At 43.6% G+C, this 10,535-nt stretch overlaps 1 non-coding gene across 1 annotated transcript; it reads right to left on the bottom strand.

Moving 5' to 3' along the window:
• Nucleotides 1-7,592: 7,592 nt before the first annotated feature.
• TRNAL-CAG (transfer RNA leucine (anticodon CAG)) lies at nucleotides 7,593-7,676 on the bottom strand. The gene has a single exon. It is a non-coding gene; the product is annotated as a tRNA-Leu (tRNA).
• Nucleotides 7,677-10,535: the final 2,859 nt, after the last annotated feature.

The raw sequence follows: 10,535 nt of genomic DNA, 5'->3' as shown, positions 1-10,535 counted from the left end.
ACGAGGGCTGGAACGGGGTCCACTCAGTTTCGGGAGGTCACCTAAGTAGAGGAGGGTTCGATTCCTACCTCAGCCATCCTCGAAGTGGTTTTCCGTGGTTTCCCACTTCTCCTCCAGGCAAATGCCGGGTTGGTAACTAACTTAAGGCCATGACCGCTTCCTTCCCTCTTCCTTGTCTATCCCTTCCGATCTTCCCATCCCCCACAAGGTCCGTGTTCAGCATAGCAGGAAAGGCCGCCTAGACGAGGTACTGGTCCTCCTTCCCAGTTGTATCCTCGACCCAAAGTCTCACGTTCCAGGACACTGGCCTTGAGTGTAGAGGTGGGATCTCTCGCTGAGTCCGAGGGAAAACCAACCCTGGAGGACAAACGGATTAAGGAATAATAATAATAATAATAATAATAATAATAATAATAATAAATTAATAATAATAATGCATAGCCTCTGGAAAGGCTTGATGGAGACCTGATGAAATGAATGGTGAAGACGTCATAAGCACCCAGTCACCGAGCTAGGGGGATTAAGAGTACGATGAGGCTGATTCGTTGGCTACCATCTACATTGATCAGGTGTTGAGTATTGGCAGTAGCAGAGGCTAGGTCTTGTGAACCATCCTTAACACAGCAGGCTACTCCGATGGCTATTAGCTGCAGCTCAAAACCCTTAAGGCTTGACGTTCACTAAACCAACTATCGAAAGTGGGTAACCTAAGTCTAGTGATAGCCCATGTCTTGATTGCAGCATACGCCACTGGATATACAGCAATTCCTACTGAACATGCATTTAGTGTTAATCTACACACACGTATATATGCATACATTTAACTACAATCACGCAAGCGACAAGCATTGCAGAATCGAATTGAATAATAATTATATTACAATAATAGTAATCTCACAAATAATAAAACTATGGTCATAATAATGACAATAATAATAATAATAATAATAATAATAATAATAATAATAATAATAATAATAATAATAATAATAATAATAATAATAACACAGATGAAATTATAATCATAATAATAATAATAATAATAATAATAATAAAAATACAGATATCACCTTGTAACGGGATTTGAACCGTTACACTCTATAATTTTCTCCTTCTTGTAAAAGGGACCAGAGTTACCTTGTTCGGGTTGACTGATAGTTGTTCTTCCCGACACCAGTTCTCCACAAGGGTAAGTGATCTTTGCATGAGGTCCTGGATAACACTCATCACCTTACCTCGTACCACAATCACTAGGTCATCTGCATATCCTTGTGTATAAAAACCCTGTTTGTTGAGCATGGTTATGATTTTGTCCACCACGAGATTCAACAGCAGAGCAGAAAGAACTCCTCCCCTGAGCACAACCTCGGGTGGCCCTAACCGTCAGCGTTTCTTCAAACAGGGTTGCTTTTATCTCCCTTCCGTCTAACATGGATTTAATCCATTTGACGCCGGTTTTACTCATTTTGCTCTTTTCCAATTTTTTGATCATAGAGTCATAGGTTGTATTGCTGAAGACTCCTACTATAGTATATCTAGAAATACCACCAGTGCAATTTCTTTATATTCTAGTCTTTCCTCTAGTTTGCAAACCAACTGGTGGAGTGCTACTTCAGTGGATCTGCCTGGTCTATATGCAAAGTGATTTTCATGTACGGTAACGTTGAGCTCACTTGCACCGTTCTTCTGATATATTTATTCAGAATTTTCTCCATTGCTTTCAGCATGAAGGAGGTTAAACATAATGGTCTGTATGCTTTGGCTTGGACATAATTTGCCCTTCCAGGCTTAGGTATGAATACTGCTTTAGCTTCAGACCATGATTTTGGTACGTACCCTAAAGCTCTGAAGAGCTCCGTCAGGGCATTGACGAGTATCTCCCGTCCTTCCTGTAGGAGTATCGGTTACTAAATATTAATAATGTACTTATCTCTAAGGAGATACCCGGATATTCACTCTCTATTGCCAACTAAAATGTATGCAAAAGCTACTTACGGTTTTGGCGCATGATGTAGTCAGTGTGACATCCTGAGCCTGTTGTTCGGCTTTCTTGACCAGGTCTGCTGCCTCTCGTATCAACAGCTCCTTAGTTAGTCTGACGAAGATGAGTTTTAATTTCAACGTTCTAACTGTTTTTAATTCTATGAGTTTCTCTTGTGCATTAAACGTAAGAGATTCTGAATTTGCAACGAATGGATCACGAATCCGGTCGAAATCTTGAACACTGTCTCCAGAATACTTCTTGAACCTCTGCTGCAGGATTTCTAAATGTTCTTTAATGGGTCCATCACCAATTTGTTACCGCAAACAATTGGCTATACAGTCGAGAACAACTCAGACGAACATTTTTCAATTACCTGTACCCAATTCAACTTAGTCACAACTCTTTGAATCGTATCCATACTATTAAGAATATTTTCGTTCCTACCTTTCATTTTTCTGTTCAGCCCTATGCATTCGATGCTACCGAGCCCCCCCCCCCCCGTCCCCACCATTATCCACAGGGGCGTGAGTTTCCGGGAACGGGCTGTACTCAGTCTCAGGTAACACGGTGGACACAAGGATTAAAATCCCGTTCTTAGACCATCGTAGAAGAAGTTTTTCGTAGTTTTCTCTGTTTCAACTCCTGACCAAATAGCCATTTCCTAACTCTAGCCTTAGTTCATTAGTACACTTACACATTGGTACAATTATCAGAGCATCACAGAATATTAGAGATGGTGGAGATTACGGTTTTAAGAGAATTCTGATTAACACTAATCAGAAAGGGAAAAATGGAAGAGGTCCGACACTTCAAAGAATGAAGGTATAGACCAAAGAACGACAAGGGCTACGAAGGGCACGAAAATTAAAGACTCCCAAAATCTCGCAAACCTAATACCTTCGGGTCGGAAGAGGAACAAGAGTTGACCAAGGGAGGAGCCTAGCACGAGTAAGTGGAAGCAAAGCAATGACTCAGGTTATGGCCCCATGATCGCCAACCCAAGATCCCAAGTTAAGAGACCCTGCGGCCCCCTTTAGTCCCCTCTTATGACAGGCAGGAGATATCGAGGATGATATTCTATTGCCACCACCAAATAGTGAGAAATATCAGATGTTCCCGACACGATACAGTTCGCCAACATGTTCCAACTTGTGAAGGTGAAGCAACAACAACAATTCTTCAAACGCAATGTTCCAACTTAATATGCAAGAGTGTTTTAATAATGACTCACGAAAGCTGCTATGAGGTCCTATGTCTTATTTCAGTCACAATATTTCATGCCGTGGGGTCGACGTACGCCTCGGTATTTTTAAACTACAGTACGGTTCTTAATGTGGAATGATACAGATATATTTTGCTCTTGCCGACTCCGTTGGCGCAGTTATTTTGTTGTTGTCCTCCTCTTTCCAAGGCGAGTGGAAATTGAGGGTGTTTAAAAGGGAACACTTCATGTCACTGAGCTATCAGAACTCCAACGGAACAACATTTCGACACTCTGGCTGGTCTTAAAACACAATAACAGCAATTAAAGATACGATAAAGGAATAACATTACTTTTATACTGTTCTTATACATGTGCTCACAAGGTATTTGTGGCTTTACAATCGAGTTACATTATTCAAGACACTTTCCTTTATTAACTGGAGATTAAAGCCGGACTGGGTAGCTGACGCAGTAGAGCGCTGGCCTTCTGAATTCAAGTTGGCGGATTTGATCTTTTCGTTCATATTTAAATGTGCTCAAATTTGTCAGCCTCCTGTCGGTATATTTTCTGGCACGTAAAAGAACTCCTGCGGGCCTAAATTCCGGTACCTCAGCGTGTCTGAACACTGCGAAAGTAATTATTGGGATGTAAACCAGTAACTTTTTGTTAGTGGTTTAACGTCGCACATGGAAAGTTTTCGGCGACGCGAGTATGGTAAAGAGCTTGGATTGGGAGGATAGCCGCCGTGGCCTTGATTGAAGCACTTACAAGACAAGGGGTACAGGTGACAAAATAATAGCGTGGAGAAAATGTTCAATGAGGAAATAAGTGTATAATTTGATAAAATGTAGTTTTCTTACTTGTTAAAAATTATTCAGAATATATCAAACTCATTCAATGTTTTGAAAGAAGTGTCACAGATAAATACATCCATCTATCTTAGTTTACGTTCAGGGTTGGTTTTCCCTCGGGCTCAGCGAGGGATCCCACCTCTGCCGCCTCAAGGAAGAGGACCAGTACATCGCCCAGCTGGTCACACTTGCTATACTGAACAGGGCCTTCTTGGGGATGGGAAGATTGGAAGGAATAGCAAGGAAGAGGGAAGGAAGCGGCCGTAGCCGTAATTTAGATGCCATCCCGGCGTTTGCCTGGAGAAGAAGTGGGAAACCACGGAAAACCACTTAGAGGATGGCTGAGGTGGGGTCCGAACACCCGTCTACTCAGTTGACCTCCCGAAGCTGAGTGGATCCCGTTACAATCCTAGCACACATTTCAAATTTCGTGACAGAACCGGAAATCGGAGGTGGCAGCTAATCACACTAACCACTACACCACACAGGTTTTAATAAAAATAAATCAAGATTACAACGTAAACTGTCAAAAGTGGAATGTCGGAACAGTTAAAAACTACTTTGAAGAGTATTTCTTACGAATGTTTGCTGTAGAAAACAGCACAAATTATAAGTGCGCTACACACATTAAACAAAAGTACCCACTGAGTTAATCTGAGTCACTTTCATAGCATCGGGAAGATTCGCTGTCGTAAGTATCTGCATCTTCATTAGATGCATCGTTTGTCTTCTAAGCAGAACAAGTTTTTCTCTAAACGGTTTTCCTATCGTCTGCTAGATGACAGCTGCTGTCAAGTGTGAAGTTCCCCTCACATCCTTGCGCGCCAAAAAAGTGCATCACCTTAACCAACCATTCCAACACATAAATCAAATTTATAAAGACATGATACAGGCTTTATGACGCGGGGCAAAGTTCTCTACGAAACGTAAATAATTTCACCTATTTTCTTAACACGGCATAAGCCCCAAAAGCTGATAAACTATCGTGTCTACAATTACGGGTCGCGAAAGCATCAATTGTAACAACTTTATAAAACATATCACTCGTATCCTTTATCTTCTAAGCGCCTCATTTAAGATCCAGCCGCAGAACTTAACTGGTGGGGAAATAGGAAACCACGGAACACAATCTTCAGGCCTGCTAATAGTGGGGTTAGAAACCATCACTTCCCGCATATAACACAATTAAGCGACTCGAACCGAGCAGCCAACTCGCTCGGTGCTAATATTGTTATAAAATTGTTCACATTCATAAATCCACAAGGTTTCTAAAACTTTACAATCGAGCTATTATTTAAGACACTTCTATTTATATATTGGGAACTAAAGCATCCAAACTTCACAATACCAGTTTGAATGGCTTGAGTAAACATTTTCTCTGCGTGTCTCATAACTTGGTTCCTAAATGAGTCTATCATCCTACTTACTTGTGAAAGGATCCTCTGTTTCACAATTCCTAGGAATAATGGCTACTCTCTACTGAACGTAGCTGCTGCATTCTGCATCTTCACTAAATTATTCATCACGTTTATACCAAACAGGTTAGCTTAGTTCGTTGTAATACGGCCAATCAAGGCTGCTACCTCGGTACTCGGGAGATAAGTGGGTTCGAACCCCCATCAGCCATCCTCGAAATGGTTTCCCGTGGCTTCTCCATTTCAACTCCATGCATATGCTGGGATGGTACCATTCTCAGTTCCATAGTTGCTTCTTTCCCATCCCCACACCTACACCCACAGAAGTCACACAGCAGTACATGTAGCTCACCCCCAAAGGGTGTACCGGGAAAAGCAGTTTCAAAACTGGCGAGGAGAACATATCCTCGGACACTCCCAACAATTAAAAGCCATACGCTAAAAAATAAAACATAAAATAAAATCATATTTATGTCCTAATCTCCCTCTACTATAACATTCTTATCTCATACAATTCCTTCAAAACCAACTTAAAGCCGGCCTGTGTGGCTCAGACAGAAGAGTCCAGATTGGGGGATTCGATCCCGTCTCAGTCCTATGGTACAGTTTTTGAAGGTGTTTAAATGCGCCAGCCTTGTATCGGACGATTTAGTGGTGGTGGTGATTATTTTTTTAAGCGGAAGTACAATCGGGGAACCATCCTCTATGAACACTAATCACAGGGAAAAATGGAAGGAGTCCGACACTTCGAAAAATGAAACGCCAAAGAAAAACAACTGCCACGAAGTGCGTGAACATGAAAGATTAATAATAATGTTATTGATATTAAGTACCACTAACTACTACGGTTTTCGGAGACACCGAGGTACCGGAATTTTGTCCCGCAGCAGTTCTCTAACGTGCCAGTAAATCTACAGACACGAAGCTGACGTATTTAAGCACTTTCAAATACCATCGGACTGAGCCAGGATCGAACCTGCCAAATTGGGCTCAGAAGGCCAGCACTCCACCTTCTGAGCTACTCAGTTCGGCTCATAAAAGGCTCCCTAGGCCTCGAAACCTAATACCATCGAGGTCGGAAAAGAACAAGAGTTGACCAAGATAGGTCGGATGGGATAGACGAAAGTGAAGAGCCTAGCACAAGTAGGTGGGAGCAATTCGAGGACTCAGCTAAGGGTCCCGTAGTCGCCAACGCATGCTCCCAAATTAAGGACCCCTGAGGCCTCTTTTCGTCGCCTCTTACGACAGATAGAGGATACCATGGATGTGATTCTATCGCCCCTACACACAAGTGGAGAAAAAAAGAGGTCCCACATTTCGAAGAATGAGGGTATCGGCAAAACAAAGGGAAGGGGAATGAAATTGTCCCTAGGTCCCGCAAACCTCATATCGTCGGGGTCGGAAGAGAACAAGAGTTAACCAAGGGTGGCCAGACAGAAAATATTAAGCAAGGAAGCTGAAGGAAATTGTAGTTAAGCAATATCAGACTCAAATAGGGCCCCTGAGGTCGCTAACTCCACCTCCCAAGTTAGGAGCCCTTGAAAGTTCACCTCTTTTAGTGACTTCTCACGACAGGCAGAAGATATCGTGAATGTATTTCATCCTCTACGGTACCCACAGGATTGAGAAGGAAGAAAGTAGGATGGAAGTGATGATAGTCGAAGACTTTTTTTTTTTGGCTTTATGTCGCATCGACACAGATAGGTCTTATGGTGACGATGGGAAAGGAAAGGTCTAGGAATGGGAAGGAAGCAGTCGTGGCCTTAATTAAGGTACAGCCCTAGCATTTGCCTGATGTGAAGATGGGAAACTACGGAAAACCATCTTTAGGGCTGCCGACAGTGGGGTTCGAGCCCGCTATCTCCCGGATGCGAGCTCACAGCTGCGCGCTCCTAACCGCACGGTCAACTCGCCCGGTCCTGAGTATTTTAAGCACTGAAATGGAAAACTGTTCTCAGATGATTATATTAAGGTGATTCGACCTCATCTAGATCTACCTTACGAATCAGTGGATAGCGCTAGTCGTATAACCTTTTATAGAGTGAATTCCTGACACAGCTTAACGATTTAATCATTGCCATCAAGGTACTCACACGATCAACTTTAGATCTCTTCACGTATTACAAATGTAAAATTTTTGTCAGAAGTGGGATTCGAACCCACGCCCACAGAAGTGGACTGCGACCTGAACGCAGCGCCTTAGACCGCTCGGCCATCCTGACACACCAAACAACTGATCGGCAAGGGAAATCAATACCCAGTCTGGCTCAGAACAACATGACATCTTCCCACCCCCATTTTTTAAACCCATGTGCCACATATGAAAACCAAGATTTCGCTGCTAAGAAGGGGACAGAAGGAACAGACTGAAGGACACCCTGCCCCAATGCCAAATTCCGTTGTGTTGCTGCGTAGCAGTCACAAAGCAGTGAGTGGTGAGTGTGGGGTAAAGGTCGTATTCTGAGCCAGACTATTAGGATATTATATATCTCTTCTAGCTCTTCGGAAGAAAAAAAGAAGATGAAAGGCTGTTTTATTATTTCAAACCCAATTCCCTTTACCCTTTTACGCTTACCGGGTACCATACGTCTGCGAGAAGGCTGTCAAACTTCCGAAGTCTTACTGAATCTATAATTATTTCTTTTCTTCTTCTTCTGTCATTCTTTATCTAAACGCACGGCCAACTCGCCCGCCACCTTTCTTGCCAGAAGGTTCATGTAACTAGGCAACATTTTCCATGAAAGTAAAAGAAGAAAGTAGCGTACGCTGTGATAACTCTAACCAACACGGATTCTCGCAAACCAAATTGTAAATTTAGGGTTTGAGTTTTCCAGTGTACGCCTCTGTGATGTAGTGGTTAGTGTGATTAGCTGCCACTCCCGGAGGCCCGGGTTCGATTCCCGGCTCTGTCACGAAATTTGAAAAGTGGTACGAAGGCTGGAACGGGGTCCACTCAGCCTCGGGAGGTCAACTGAGTAGAGGTAAGTTCGATTCCCACCTCAGCCATCCTGGAAGTGGTTTTCCGTGGTTTCCCACTTCTCCTCCAGGCAAATGCCGGGATGGTACCTAACTTAGGGCCACGCCATCTTCCTTGTCTATCCCTCCCAGTATTCCCATCCTCCCGCAAGGCCCCTGTTCAGCATGGAAGGTGAGGTCGCCTGGGCGGGGTGCTGGTCATCCTCCCCACTTGTATCTAACCGAACCCACGCCCACAGACCCAGAGTCTGAAGCTCCAGGACACTGCCCTTGAGACTCGCTGACTTCGAGGGAAAGACCGACCCTGGAGGGTAAACAGATGAAGAAGAAAAGTTTCCCAGTAATTTTGGTTCTTCTTTTTCCGATTTATAAAGGATTGACATAGGAAATGACCGGGCGGTTAGGGGCGCGCAGCTGTGAGATCCGGGAGATCGTAGCTTCGAACCCCACTGTTGGCAGCCCTGAAGATGGCTTTCCGTGGTTTCCAATTTTCACACCAGGCAAATGCTGGGGCTGTACCTTAAATAAAGCCACGGCCGCAGGCCTTTCGTCTCCCATCGTCGCCATAAGACCTATCTATGTCGGTGCGACAAAGCCAATATTGTAAAAAACAAACAAACATTTTTCTAGATTTTTTTAGATAAATCGGAAGGTCTATTTTTCGGAGTTTCATTTTAGTATTTTCTTCTGGTTTATCATTTTTTCTCCCCAGCGTGATTGAAAACATACTTTTAAAGGAACTAAGTTTAAAATCAACAACAACAACGACAAAGAAAGCACTGTTTAATTTAATTGTATGACAGACCCCATGATCTAAATTACGTTATAAAAACATATGATATCAATTTAGGGTTAAACACTGAAGATCGGATTATTTTATCATCATCATCATCATCATCATCATCATCATCATCATCATCTGTTTACCCTCCAGGGTCGGCTTTTCCCTCGGACACAGCGAGGGATCCCACCTCGACCGCCTCAAGGGCAGTGGTCTGGAGCTTCAGACTGTTGGTCGGGGATACAACTGGGGAGAATGACCAGTACCTCGCCCAGGCGGCCTCACCTGCTATGCTGAACAGGGGCCTTGTGGAGGGATGGGAAGGTTGGAAGGGATAGGCAAGAAAGAGGGAAGGAAGCGGCCGTGGCCTTATGTTAGGTACCATCCCGGCATTCGCCTGGAGGAGAAGTGGGAAACCACGGAAAACCACTTCCAGGATCGCTGAGGTGGGAATCGAACCCACCTCTACTCAGTTGACCTCCCGAGGCTGAGTGGACCCCGTTCCAGCCCTCATACCACTTTTCAAATTTCGTGGCAGAGCCGGGAATTGAACCCGAGCCTCCGGGGGTGGCAGCTAATCACGCTAACCACTACACCACAGAGGCGGACGGATTATTTTATAAAGATGCGAATTGGGGAAAATTGGCTGAATGGTCAGCGTTGAGGCCTTTGGTTCAGAGGGTCCAGGTTCGATTCCCGGCCGGGTGGGGGATTTTAATCGCTTCTGATTAATTCTTCTGCCCCGGGGACTGGTTGTTTGTGTTCGTCCCAACACTCTCCTCTTCATATTCAGACAACACACCACACTACCAACCACCACAGAAACACGCAATATTAATTACATCCCTCCATGTAGTGTTGGCGACAGGAAGGGCATCCGACTATAAAACTGGGCTAAATCAACATGTGAGACACAGTTCGCATCCGTGACCCTACAGATGTGGGAAAAGCGGTAGAAGAACAAGAAGAAATTGGGGAAAATTCTGTTTATTTTCCAGTAGCGGCTCGTGGGTCAAATGGCAGGTTGGGCTAATGTGGGTATTATTATTGTTATTGTTAATATTATTATTAATGTAGTGTTTGTTTCTTCTGCTGTTGTATATACATCCATATTAAACCTTGTCATTACATTTTTATTGCCAGTATCAGTACAGTACAGTTAAGAATGCTTGATTCGATTTCATGCTAATAATAAAATAAGTTACTTTAAAAGTGAGGGCCAACCTCATTTATAAAGGAACTGCACTCATTGATTCTTCTGCGGTGGAAACTATTCACTATTTTAAATACTACATACTGATCACTGCTGTAACTGTTCGACCCT

This window comes from Anabrus simplex, chromosome 1, assembly GCF_040414725.1.
Source record: "Anabrus simplex isolate iqAnaSimp1 chromosome 1, ASM4041472v1, whole genome shotgun sequence".
Classification (NCBI taxonomy): domain Eukaryota; kingdom Metazoa; phylum Arthropoda; class Insecta; order Orthoptera; family Tettigoniidae; genus Anabrus; species Anabrus simplex.
Note: the sequence above shows the minus strand (reverse complement) of the source record. Positions and strands in the feature narration are given on the sequence as shown.